Below are 9,793 nucleotides of genomic sequence, written 5' to 3' on the forward strand. Positions count from 1 at the left end.
ACTTCTGTGCGGACAGCATGTTCAGTTTTCCACTCAGCCACAATGTGAATGTGTGTCTGAATGATAGTCCGTCTGTATGCCGTGCAAACGAATGGCAACGGGTCTCGTGGTGTGATCCATTTTTTTGCACCGTCAGCTGGGATAGGATAAACTGTTTCAGAAATACTGGATTTCCCGAATTAAAAGGTGCACCCCCAATGAATGCTGTATTTTTAAACCTTTTCCATATATAAGGCGCACCGGAGTATGAGGTGCACCTTTAATGAATGAAAGAAAATCCAAATATAATATATAAATATATATAATTTTCCAAATATAAGGCACACCACAGTTGAGGTTGTTACACACTACTTCTTCTATAGAGGAGGGGGGAAATGGCGTTGGTGGCTGCTGACAGTAGTTAGGAGACCTGTTGGGGCTCAATATTATTTCACATATAAGGCACACCTGCGTATAAGGCGCAGGGTCATCTTTTGAAGAAAATCAAAGCTTTTTGGTGCGCCTTATAAACCGGAAAATACGGTACTTGTAAACCAACAGTTCTAAAATAATTTGTTTGCTTTCAACATTTAGCTGCTAATAGACGTGCCCATTTCACCATGGCGTCCCTGATCCACAGGTGACACTGGTGACAACAACCGACATCATTTTTTTTGTTTCCTAACTGACATCAGAAAAACGTTTATAGCATCTAGAATACCCAAAACACCAATAAAAAACTACTTCAAAATGACGTCGGAAAAGGCGAGTTTCAGAAGGTCCCACCCCCTTGTTCGTGACATCACGCCAGGACATCTTGCCTTGCTCTAGAATCAAAACAATGGCTTCAGATTCGGAGAAGATGCTTTCTTGTTACTCATCCAGTTATGAATATGATTCAATTAGTTCTGAAGAGGTAAGCATACATGTTTTCAATCGATTAAAGAAGTCCTTCCGTATCATTTTGAGGAGTCTGGACGCCAATGTAGCTCGCAGAAAAGGCACAAGATGGCGCACAAGCTCTGTTGGAAATGGGCTGATTTGTCTGCTGGGAACTTGTGTCAACTAGTATCAAATAGTAGTCTTGGTGAAACACATAACGATTCACCGTCGCGTTATTTATGTTTTTCTTCTAATTTTGCGATCAACACGAATCAACACGATGTTTTCAGACCAAACAAAGTACCCAAAATGCATTATGTGTCGCTTTCTTAGTCAGGGGCGTTCCTGACGTGACGTCACGTCAGGAATCGTCACCAACTCGAAAACAAGACTTCCGGAATATTTCAGCACGAGTCTTAAAACGTACAATATAGCTATATGCGGTGGAATCTTTGGAACATTGTGAATTGATTGAAGCAGATTTTTTTTTAGTTGGGTGAAAATGAAAATCCAGGTTCAGTTTCTATTATGGATTCATAATTTTATAACCGACTCTAGTGATGTAAACACATCCCCAGTCATCAATCTCTTCAATGTGTAGCCTAACCTTTATTTTTAACACCTGCTCCCGGAAAAGGTATATTGGTACTGTACACTGATTTGTTACTTATATTTGATGATATAATTCTTATTCTGACAGCAAAGTTCAAATCTATTTATCACGCTCCTCTGGCATAGCTGTAGATTCTTTTCCCACACACTGGAGGTCTCTTACTCAGCTTATCTTTTACAAAATATGTTGTACGCTTTCATGTTCAAGGTTATAGAGCAGCTGAGCGTTGGATAAAACATCCCAAATAGAAACTGAACCATAAATACAAAGATCAATCTGGAAGGAATGAGTTTAGCAAGCAAAGGTATCAAAAAGTATTCCTGAAGGTTCCTGAAGTGAGCACTTTTCTTCGCAGAAACAAAGTGCCTCTGAGCCAGGCAGCGACTGCCTCTTTTTGACATCATTTTTCAAATGGATTGGATTGGTATTTATTAGTCTTGCAGTGGAGAAATGTATAGCAGCAAGGTTATGGAAAGAAGAGGAAAGGAAAAGAAGAAATAGAAAAACACAATACAGGAACTGCTGCTGTCAAGGCAGCCACTCTCGCGGCGGCATCTAGAAGTCAAAAGAACACAAAAAAATAACAAAATAATGTGACCACATAAAGATACAGTCCTTCAATCTTCAGCACTTTCTGCACCCTCTTTGTTGGATGTATTAAAATGAAAGATGAGAGGATCAAATCATCCCTTTCACCAGTGGATCAGGGATGCCATGGTGAAATGTGCACGTCTATTACCAGCTAAATGTTGAAAGCTAACACAAAGCTGGAGCATCCATTGAGGAAAGGAGACTGTCTCACATCTTCTGTCCCATGTAAATCCGCTTCAATTCCAAACCGTGACATTTCCACAAATGCACGATCAATGGACTTTTGTCGTGTTGAACCTGATTTCTGCAAAAGCTTTCGAAAAATCATTTATGTCGAGTATTAATTTATTCACAAAGGTCTCAAGACACAAGGAGACTTGAACTGAAGTGAGTTTTGCACACGTGATCTTGAAAATAATCCTTTGATGTTCATAGACCATTTTCATGTGCAACTCACCCAAAAGAGTTCACCTATTTGAAAAAGAAATTATAGCGCGATAAGAAATAGCTCTCATGCCAGCGCACTTAATGTGAATGTCAGTTGGGAGCTTGTGATTGCCTCACTGTAAAAATGAAACACGGCACAAGAAGAGAAAACAGACCCAATGACATTGAACAGCAGTTTTTTTTGTGTGTGTTTCTTTTTGTACTGCTGGGATCAGGGTTGGAGACCAGTTTGTCTTTGAGAGTACACATTTTATTTATTTTCTTTCTTGTTCTTGTTGTTTTTAACACACTATCCTTGCACGATTTAACACTTCCCTTAGGTGTAGTTGCACAATCTAAGCCAAGGCAGGTGTTTGAAAATCTCTGCCTTATTTAAGATTGCTCCGTTTCGTGTGTGTGTGTATATATGTATCTATATATATATATATATATATATATATATATATATATATATATATATATATATATATATATATATATATATATATATATATATATATATATATATATATATATATATATATATATATACAGTAAAGTCTCGTTATATCGATATTCAAGGGAGTCCGAAAAAATATCGATATAACCGGAACTATCGATATATCCGATATCGATATAACGAGACTTTACTGTATATATATATATATATATCTCACCTTATACACCGGAAAATACGGAATGTTGTCCCTAAATTATAAACGTGTCCGAGTATGATGTAGCATAATGATTACGACACAGTAATTTCACACCACTTCATCAGAGAAGTTTTTTTCTGCATCTTGTGGAGGGAGGAGTGGGGGGGGGTGTTGGTATTTGTTTACTAATAATAAGCATTTGCATACATTTGTGGTCCTATCGTGCTGATTCATCCGCTTCCTGAGTTCATATATCAAACCCATGTTATATTGTGCGCTCTTGTGTGTGTGTGTGTGTGCGTGTGCGTGCGTGTGTGTGTGTGTGTGTGTGTGCGTACGTGTGTGTGTGTGTGTGTAATTGTGTGTGTGTGTGTGTGTGTGTGTGTGTGTGTGTGTGTGTGTGTGTGTGTGTGTGTGTGTGTGTGCGTGTGTGTATATGTGTGTTTGTGTGTACAGTTGTGTGTTCATGTGATTTGGGGTTAGGTACAGTTTAGAGTAAGAGACAAACAAGTGTATGTGTTTGTGTGGCCAGATGGCGGTCAGTCGTAACAGTTGGTGATATTTAGCGTGTCTTTTTCTGTTTGTTTTTGTTTTTTTTGTTTTCAATCAAATGATCTTGTTTGGGAACTTATGTGTTCATGAATGCACAAATTCAAACATTATTTCTGCAAATAATTCGATTACGCCGAGGTTTTTTTTTTCCCTGTTGTGAATTTGGATTTTAATCCTGACATCTTCATCGGCTTCACCTCAGTCAAACCCACTTCCAGCTGTTCCGCTGCTGCTCTTGCAGCTGCACGCACGACTTCTGGAGTGGGATTGGGCCGATCATTCAGTCTGTTCCGGCGCAAATCTCCTTGTGTGTAAACTACATCTCTTCAATCAGGCCCATCATTCTCATCCCTGACAGCCTCTGCAATGAAATCAATGTCTTAGAGGCACTGTCCCAACCAGATCTTTAAAGAGCGTTTACACGCAGAGACAATTCGCATGCAAGCAGCCGGTGCGCGCATGATATACACGCGAGGATATTGGAGAGGACACGAGCATACTCGTCGATCAAAGTTACGCAAAGAAGAGTTAATGAAAGAAACATCGCCCTACCCGTGAGGTTAGTGGATGCCACATGGATCATCAGCTGATTGAGCAGGCCATTAAATGTTGGCCTGTCCTGAAGGGATCTCGTGCTGACACAACAGAGATGACTCTGCATACTCCAGCAGCATTAATTCATGGTTTGCTTGTTGTCTGTGCCGTCGCCCGTAGTGCTGTCACCTACAATTACTCTTCTCTGCATGGTGACTCAGAGATGGTCTCCAACTTAAGAGAGGCAGTTTAAAAATCGCCAGTGCGCAAGTGGCGATATTACTCAGGCTGAATAAAGCAGACAGGGCGGGACCGCGGCCAAACAATAGCATCCGAAAATGTGTATGTTCGAGGAGGTTGGTGGGGGGTAAAAGGATTTGTTCTCTTATTCGCTCAGACAGCACATGGAAAAGCCTCGCATCCCCGCATTTGCAAATAAATGCAAAGCATCCCTTGTGTTATTCCGCGCCGCTTGGAGACAAATGTATGCATTATTCGAGGTCAAAAGTGGAGTTTCAATCACGCGGGGGATCAAATTGAGGCCCGAGCAATACGGTGGCAGGCTCTCATATATCTATACCGCAAGTTGGCGTCATTCTGCGGTGGCCTGTGTCATATTGCTTCTGGGTTATATCCCATGCAGAAGCAAAGGCATCTAAATAGATGATAATGGGCTCATTGTGCAAAATCTCATCTCTCGGGGGAACCCGTTGGCGGAGGTATGAAGTTGCTGCGGCATGAGAAGGTAGGTGGAGGATGGAGATTCATGTTGAAAATGTGACAACTGATGAAATACTTGCTATGATGGCTCAGTTTGATGTCCATATCACAATCAGAATTTTTATTGGCCAAATACGTAGAACAAACAAGGAATCTGTCTCCGGTAGAACACGCTGCACTAGGATCATCATAAAAAAAGACATGCAAAAAAATAAATATGGAGGACACTAATAAAGGCGGGCGGCCCGGTAGTCGAGTGGTTAGCACACCGGCTTCACAGTACAGAGGTCGCCGATTCGCGTCCCGGTCTGGCCTCCCTGTGTGGAGTTTGCATGTTCTCCCCGGACCCGCGTGGGTTTTCTCCGGGTCCTCCGGTTTCCTCCCATGCTCCAAAAACATGCATGGCAGGCAGATTGACCACTCCAAATTGTCCCTAGGTGTGAGTGTGAGAGTGACTGTTGTATGTCTTTGTGTGCCCTGCGATTGGCTGGCAACCAATTCAGGGTGTCCCCCGCCTCGTGCCCGAAGACAGCTGAGATAGGCTCCAGCAACCCCCGCGATCCTAATGAGGAATAAGCGGTATGGAAAATGAGATGAGATGAGACTAATAAAGGCTAATCCAAGCAAATTCCTTAATGTAAGTGGTACCTTTCAGGAATAACTGTGAGACCATGTGCAAAGTATCAAGCAGACAGTGGTTCAAATGAGTACAGAGCTGGAGCTACAAGGATTATAACGGGATGCTGTTCCACAGGGTTGTGCAAAATTGCAAAGGGGCACTGGACAGTTAGATTTGGGTTACTCTTGAGAGAGTTAATGGCGAGAGGGAAGAAGCTGTTTAAATCTCTGCTGGATTTGGTGCGTAATAATCGGTAGCGCCTGCCTGAGGGGAGTAGCTGGAAAAGGTGGTGGGCAAGGTGCGGAGGGTCCAGGAGGATTTTCCGTGCTCTTGTCATGATTCTGGCAGTGTGCAAGACCTCAAAACTGGGTAAGGTGGTACTCAGGAATTTTTATGTCTTCCTAACTGTCCATTGAAGTGGGATTTTGTCCATTTTTGTGGCGGCCCCGAACCAAACCGTGATTCGTTGGGCCTTTCTCAGGATAGAGTTGGTGTTGACCTTCCACATCATGTCGTGGGAGACTGATTCCCAGGAACTTGAAGGTCTCGACGGTTGACGCGGTGCAGTTGGATAGTGTGAGGGGTAGCTGTAGTGCGGGATGTTTCCTGAAGTCCACAATCATCTCTACCGTCTTGAGCGTGTTCAGCTCTAGATTATGTCAGCAGCATCAGAGCTCCAGTTGCTCCACTTTCGCAGACTCGTTGCCGTCTTTGATGTGATCGATGACCGTGGTGTCGTCTGCGAACTCTATGAATTTGACAGCTGGGTGCGTTGAGGTGCAGTCATTTGTGTAGTCTCCGACACTCAACGTGTCAACGTGCGCAAACAATTAACGTGTCAACGTGCGCAGCGTTACCCTTGGATCTCATATTTATCTTTTTATAATCTGAACATTTGCAGTATCATATATGTCTATTAATAGTGAGACTTGTATGCACAATCCCATAGATCACCTGTTTGTATTCTTGAAGATGGTTTAACCCAAGGGAAAAGCGCTGGTGCTGCTCACAAAGAAAGCCTCTTGAGAAATCCGACGGGGCAGTGTAGCCTTTGAAGAAAAGGGGAGACGTGAAAAATTAAGCTGTTGCGTTTTTTTCTTGCAATGTAACAAGGGGTAAACATACACAGTAATTTCTTTTAAGTTCAGATTTTAAAAAAATGATAATTTTTGTTTGTTTTGAAAGACATTCCAGTGATATCACGAGGCCAATTCGTCAGTTCAGGTTTCTTAAACACGCAAACGTTTTGTCAACACGAGTCATTCGGAATTTTTGCCCGTTTAAGACATGCTTTGAAGTGGCATTCCATGATTAATTGTCACAAGAGATTAAAAAAATGCTCATGGGAAAGTCAACATTGCTTTCTTTATACCATCATCACAATTGAAACGCAACCAGTTGACTGCGAGTGTGTAGCCAGGAAAACACAAGCTGGTGGTTGGATCCTAATTTACAACCAGCGCACGGATGACACTCAAAAACACGTGAGGATTGCCGCACCCTGAAGTCAAGTTGTTTTTGAACTATGTCTGTGCTAATTGAAATCAACTCAAAGGGCACGAGCAGAAACATTGGCAGAAGAAAAAAATACATCTCTACAAAAAAAATAATCAAGCTCACTTTTTATTGACGCAAGAAAAGAGGAATTTACCGAACAACATGTCTCTTGTTGTGACTTTGCAGAGTTGTTGTAATGTGCTGTCTCAAACCAATTTTATCTGTTAAATGAACCAACCACCAACACCAACAAGTAGAAATACCTTGCCAAGGAAAAAGTGAGCATTTCCACTTAGTGCCACAAAAAATACTCTCTGTTGCAAATGACATACAGCACTGTTATCAAAGTCAAGGCCAAGGGGCCAAATCTGGCCCGCCACATCATTTTATTCGGCCCACGAAAGTAAATTGCTAAAGTTCAAACCAAAATGTCAAATTGTCGTATGTAAACTACAATAACAGTCATTATTCTTGACTTCAGATTTCAAAACTAGATCTTTTTTAATTTGTTGCGCGCTCTGTATGTATTATGTGGAGGAGATTAAACATTATTATGGTTTCCCCAAATTCATAACGGCCCTCGAGAGGAAATCGTAACTACAATGTGGCCCGCGGGAAAAAAAATGCGTTTCACACCCCTGACATACAGTGATCACATACAAAGTGTGCAAATGCATTTTTCATAATGGCCTGAGAGTGTCACATTTCAGTTTGCGACTAACGAGTGGCACTTTAGGCCCCGCCTGCAGCTGCACAGGTGTTGGTTGTTTTAATCAGTGGCAGTTAAAAGGTTTTGATTTTGTGTCGGGTCATTGTTTGTTTCACCCAGTCAGGTTTGTTTCATCTTGTGATGTTTTACTCCTGGGTTTGTTTGCTACTTTGGACCTTTCTGTTCTGATGACTTTGTTGCATGAGATTTTGTTCCTGCTGACTTTATTTAATACAATTTGTCAAATACACCCTGCTCCTGCCTTCTGCCTGCTTTTTTGGGGTCCACCACCACCACCTTGCAAATCGTGACAGACAGTGCTTTCCACTGCCACGCAGATCCGCACTTGGTCAAATTGCATCAATATAGAGTGGCCTGTTTTCAAAAGCAACTGCCACCATTGATTTGACATCCACTTTCTCATTTACTTGGGAGATATTGCTAACAAGTAACTTTTTCATGTCAAACACTTGATTATTACGTGTCATGTTCATTGACCTCTGTATTGATTCATTATCCACCCACACACTCCTTCCCCGCATACGCCCAAGGGGATCCATCACCAATATCTTGAAGCATTCAAAGTGAAATCAGGTTAATAAAAATGCAGATCTCATTGATGGCATATTTTGTCTCAAATTATGGACACATAAAACGTGTCAATAATAATAACAGCTGCATAGTCAGTCGACCTCTCAATGTTACAGAAATAAAAAACGAAGTCTGCAGTCTTTGAATAGTTGTTCTTGGGGCCACTCAAGGATGTTCATGATCATTGTTGATTGCGAGCACAAAACATTTTCTGCTAACTGAGAGTACAATGCATGTACTTTGACACAATGTTGATTTGCACAATCGTTATACAAAGTGATTCTGGTTTTTCCTCCTCTTTTTTTAAATGCTAATAGGAAATGCATTGCTGCAGTTTTTGATTTATCTCCCCCCTGTGCTCTCCAAGGCTGCCAGAGTTATTTCATAGCCGAAAAAATAAAATGAAATAAAACAACGGTGACAAGCGGTTTAGAATCAAGGATGAAAAGCAAAAAAGCCTGATTGCTATGTCGATTCAGGAATGTTCAAGTAAGGTGACAGAAGTGTATTCAGCTCACAGCAACTAAAGTTGCGAAAACTTGATTCAGATCAACTGTTTATTCGGAAAAATAACAAAATAAAATCTCATACCACACTCATCACCTTGGCTTCCAGTCCCACTGAAGCAACTGTAATTTACTTGCATGGTTGCATCACTGCTCCTTGGGGCAACAACACTGATAGTTAGTTAATCAATATGCCTGTGGAGTCACATTAAAAGCTTGGTCTTATTGTTGCATAAGCAGTATACAGCAGTATACAACAGTTTTTTTTTTTTTGCAGTTCTTATAAATCACAGGTGTCAAAGTCAAGGGCCGCGGGCCAAATCCGGCCCGCCACATCATTTTTTTCGGCCTGCGAAAGCAAATCAAACTTGTTAAATTCCATGATGATTGCTAAAATCTGAGCCAAAATTTCATATTTTTGGATGTCAACCACAATAAAAGTCATTATTCTTGACTTCAGATTTGAAAACGAGTTATTCATTAATTTGCTGTGTGCTCTATATGTAATATTTGAAGGGATTTAAACATTCTAATGGGTTCCCCAAATTCATAACGGCCCTCGAGAGGAAACCATAACTACAATGTGGCCCACGGCAAAAAATGACTTTGACACCCCTGTTCTAAATAGACGTCACTCGTCATCTTCATCATATACATGAGAGTATATTTGTTGTCACAGTTGCTCAAAACTTTAACTTAATGAATTATCACTTGAGGCACTGAAACCAATGAGGGTTCCTATTTCATCATCATCATCATCAACAGAAAAGACACACTCACCAGGTTCGTTGGACTCACTGGATATTTGTCATGTCCTTTTCGTGATGCAGAATCAAAAGTAGACCTGCAGTTGATTTATTGAGTTTATTATTCACTGCTGCATCATTTTTATTTTGGAGGTGATAAGAAGCGTGTGGA

The 9,793-nt window shown here is 41.2% G+C and overlaps 1 protein-coding gene across 1 annotated transcript in view; it reads right to left on the reverse strand.

Moving 5' to 3' along the window:
* Positions 1-5,090: 5,090 nt before the first annotated feature.
* The window catches only part of LOC148899272 (sodium- and chloride-dependent GABA transporter ine), a 45,870-nt gene continuing 41,167 nt past the window's right edge, over positions 5,091-9,793 (reverse strand). The window contains exon 14 of the transcript XR_016114705.1: positions 5,091-6,621. The gene's annotated coding sequence lies outside the window, so the exon portion shown is untranslated. The remainder of the gene's footprint in view (positions 6,622-9,793) is intronic.

This window comes from Hippocampus bargibanti, linkage group LG04, assembly GCF_051943395.1.
Source record: "Hippocampus bargibanti isolate YZ-2025 linkage group LG04, ASM5194339v1, whole genome shotgun sequence".
Taxonomy (NCBI): Eukaryota; Metazoa; Chordata; class Actinopteri; order Syngnathiformes; family Syngnathidae; genus Hippocampus; species Hippocampus bargibanti.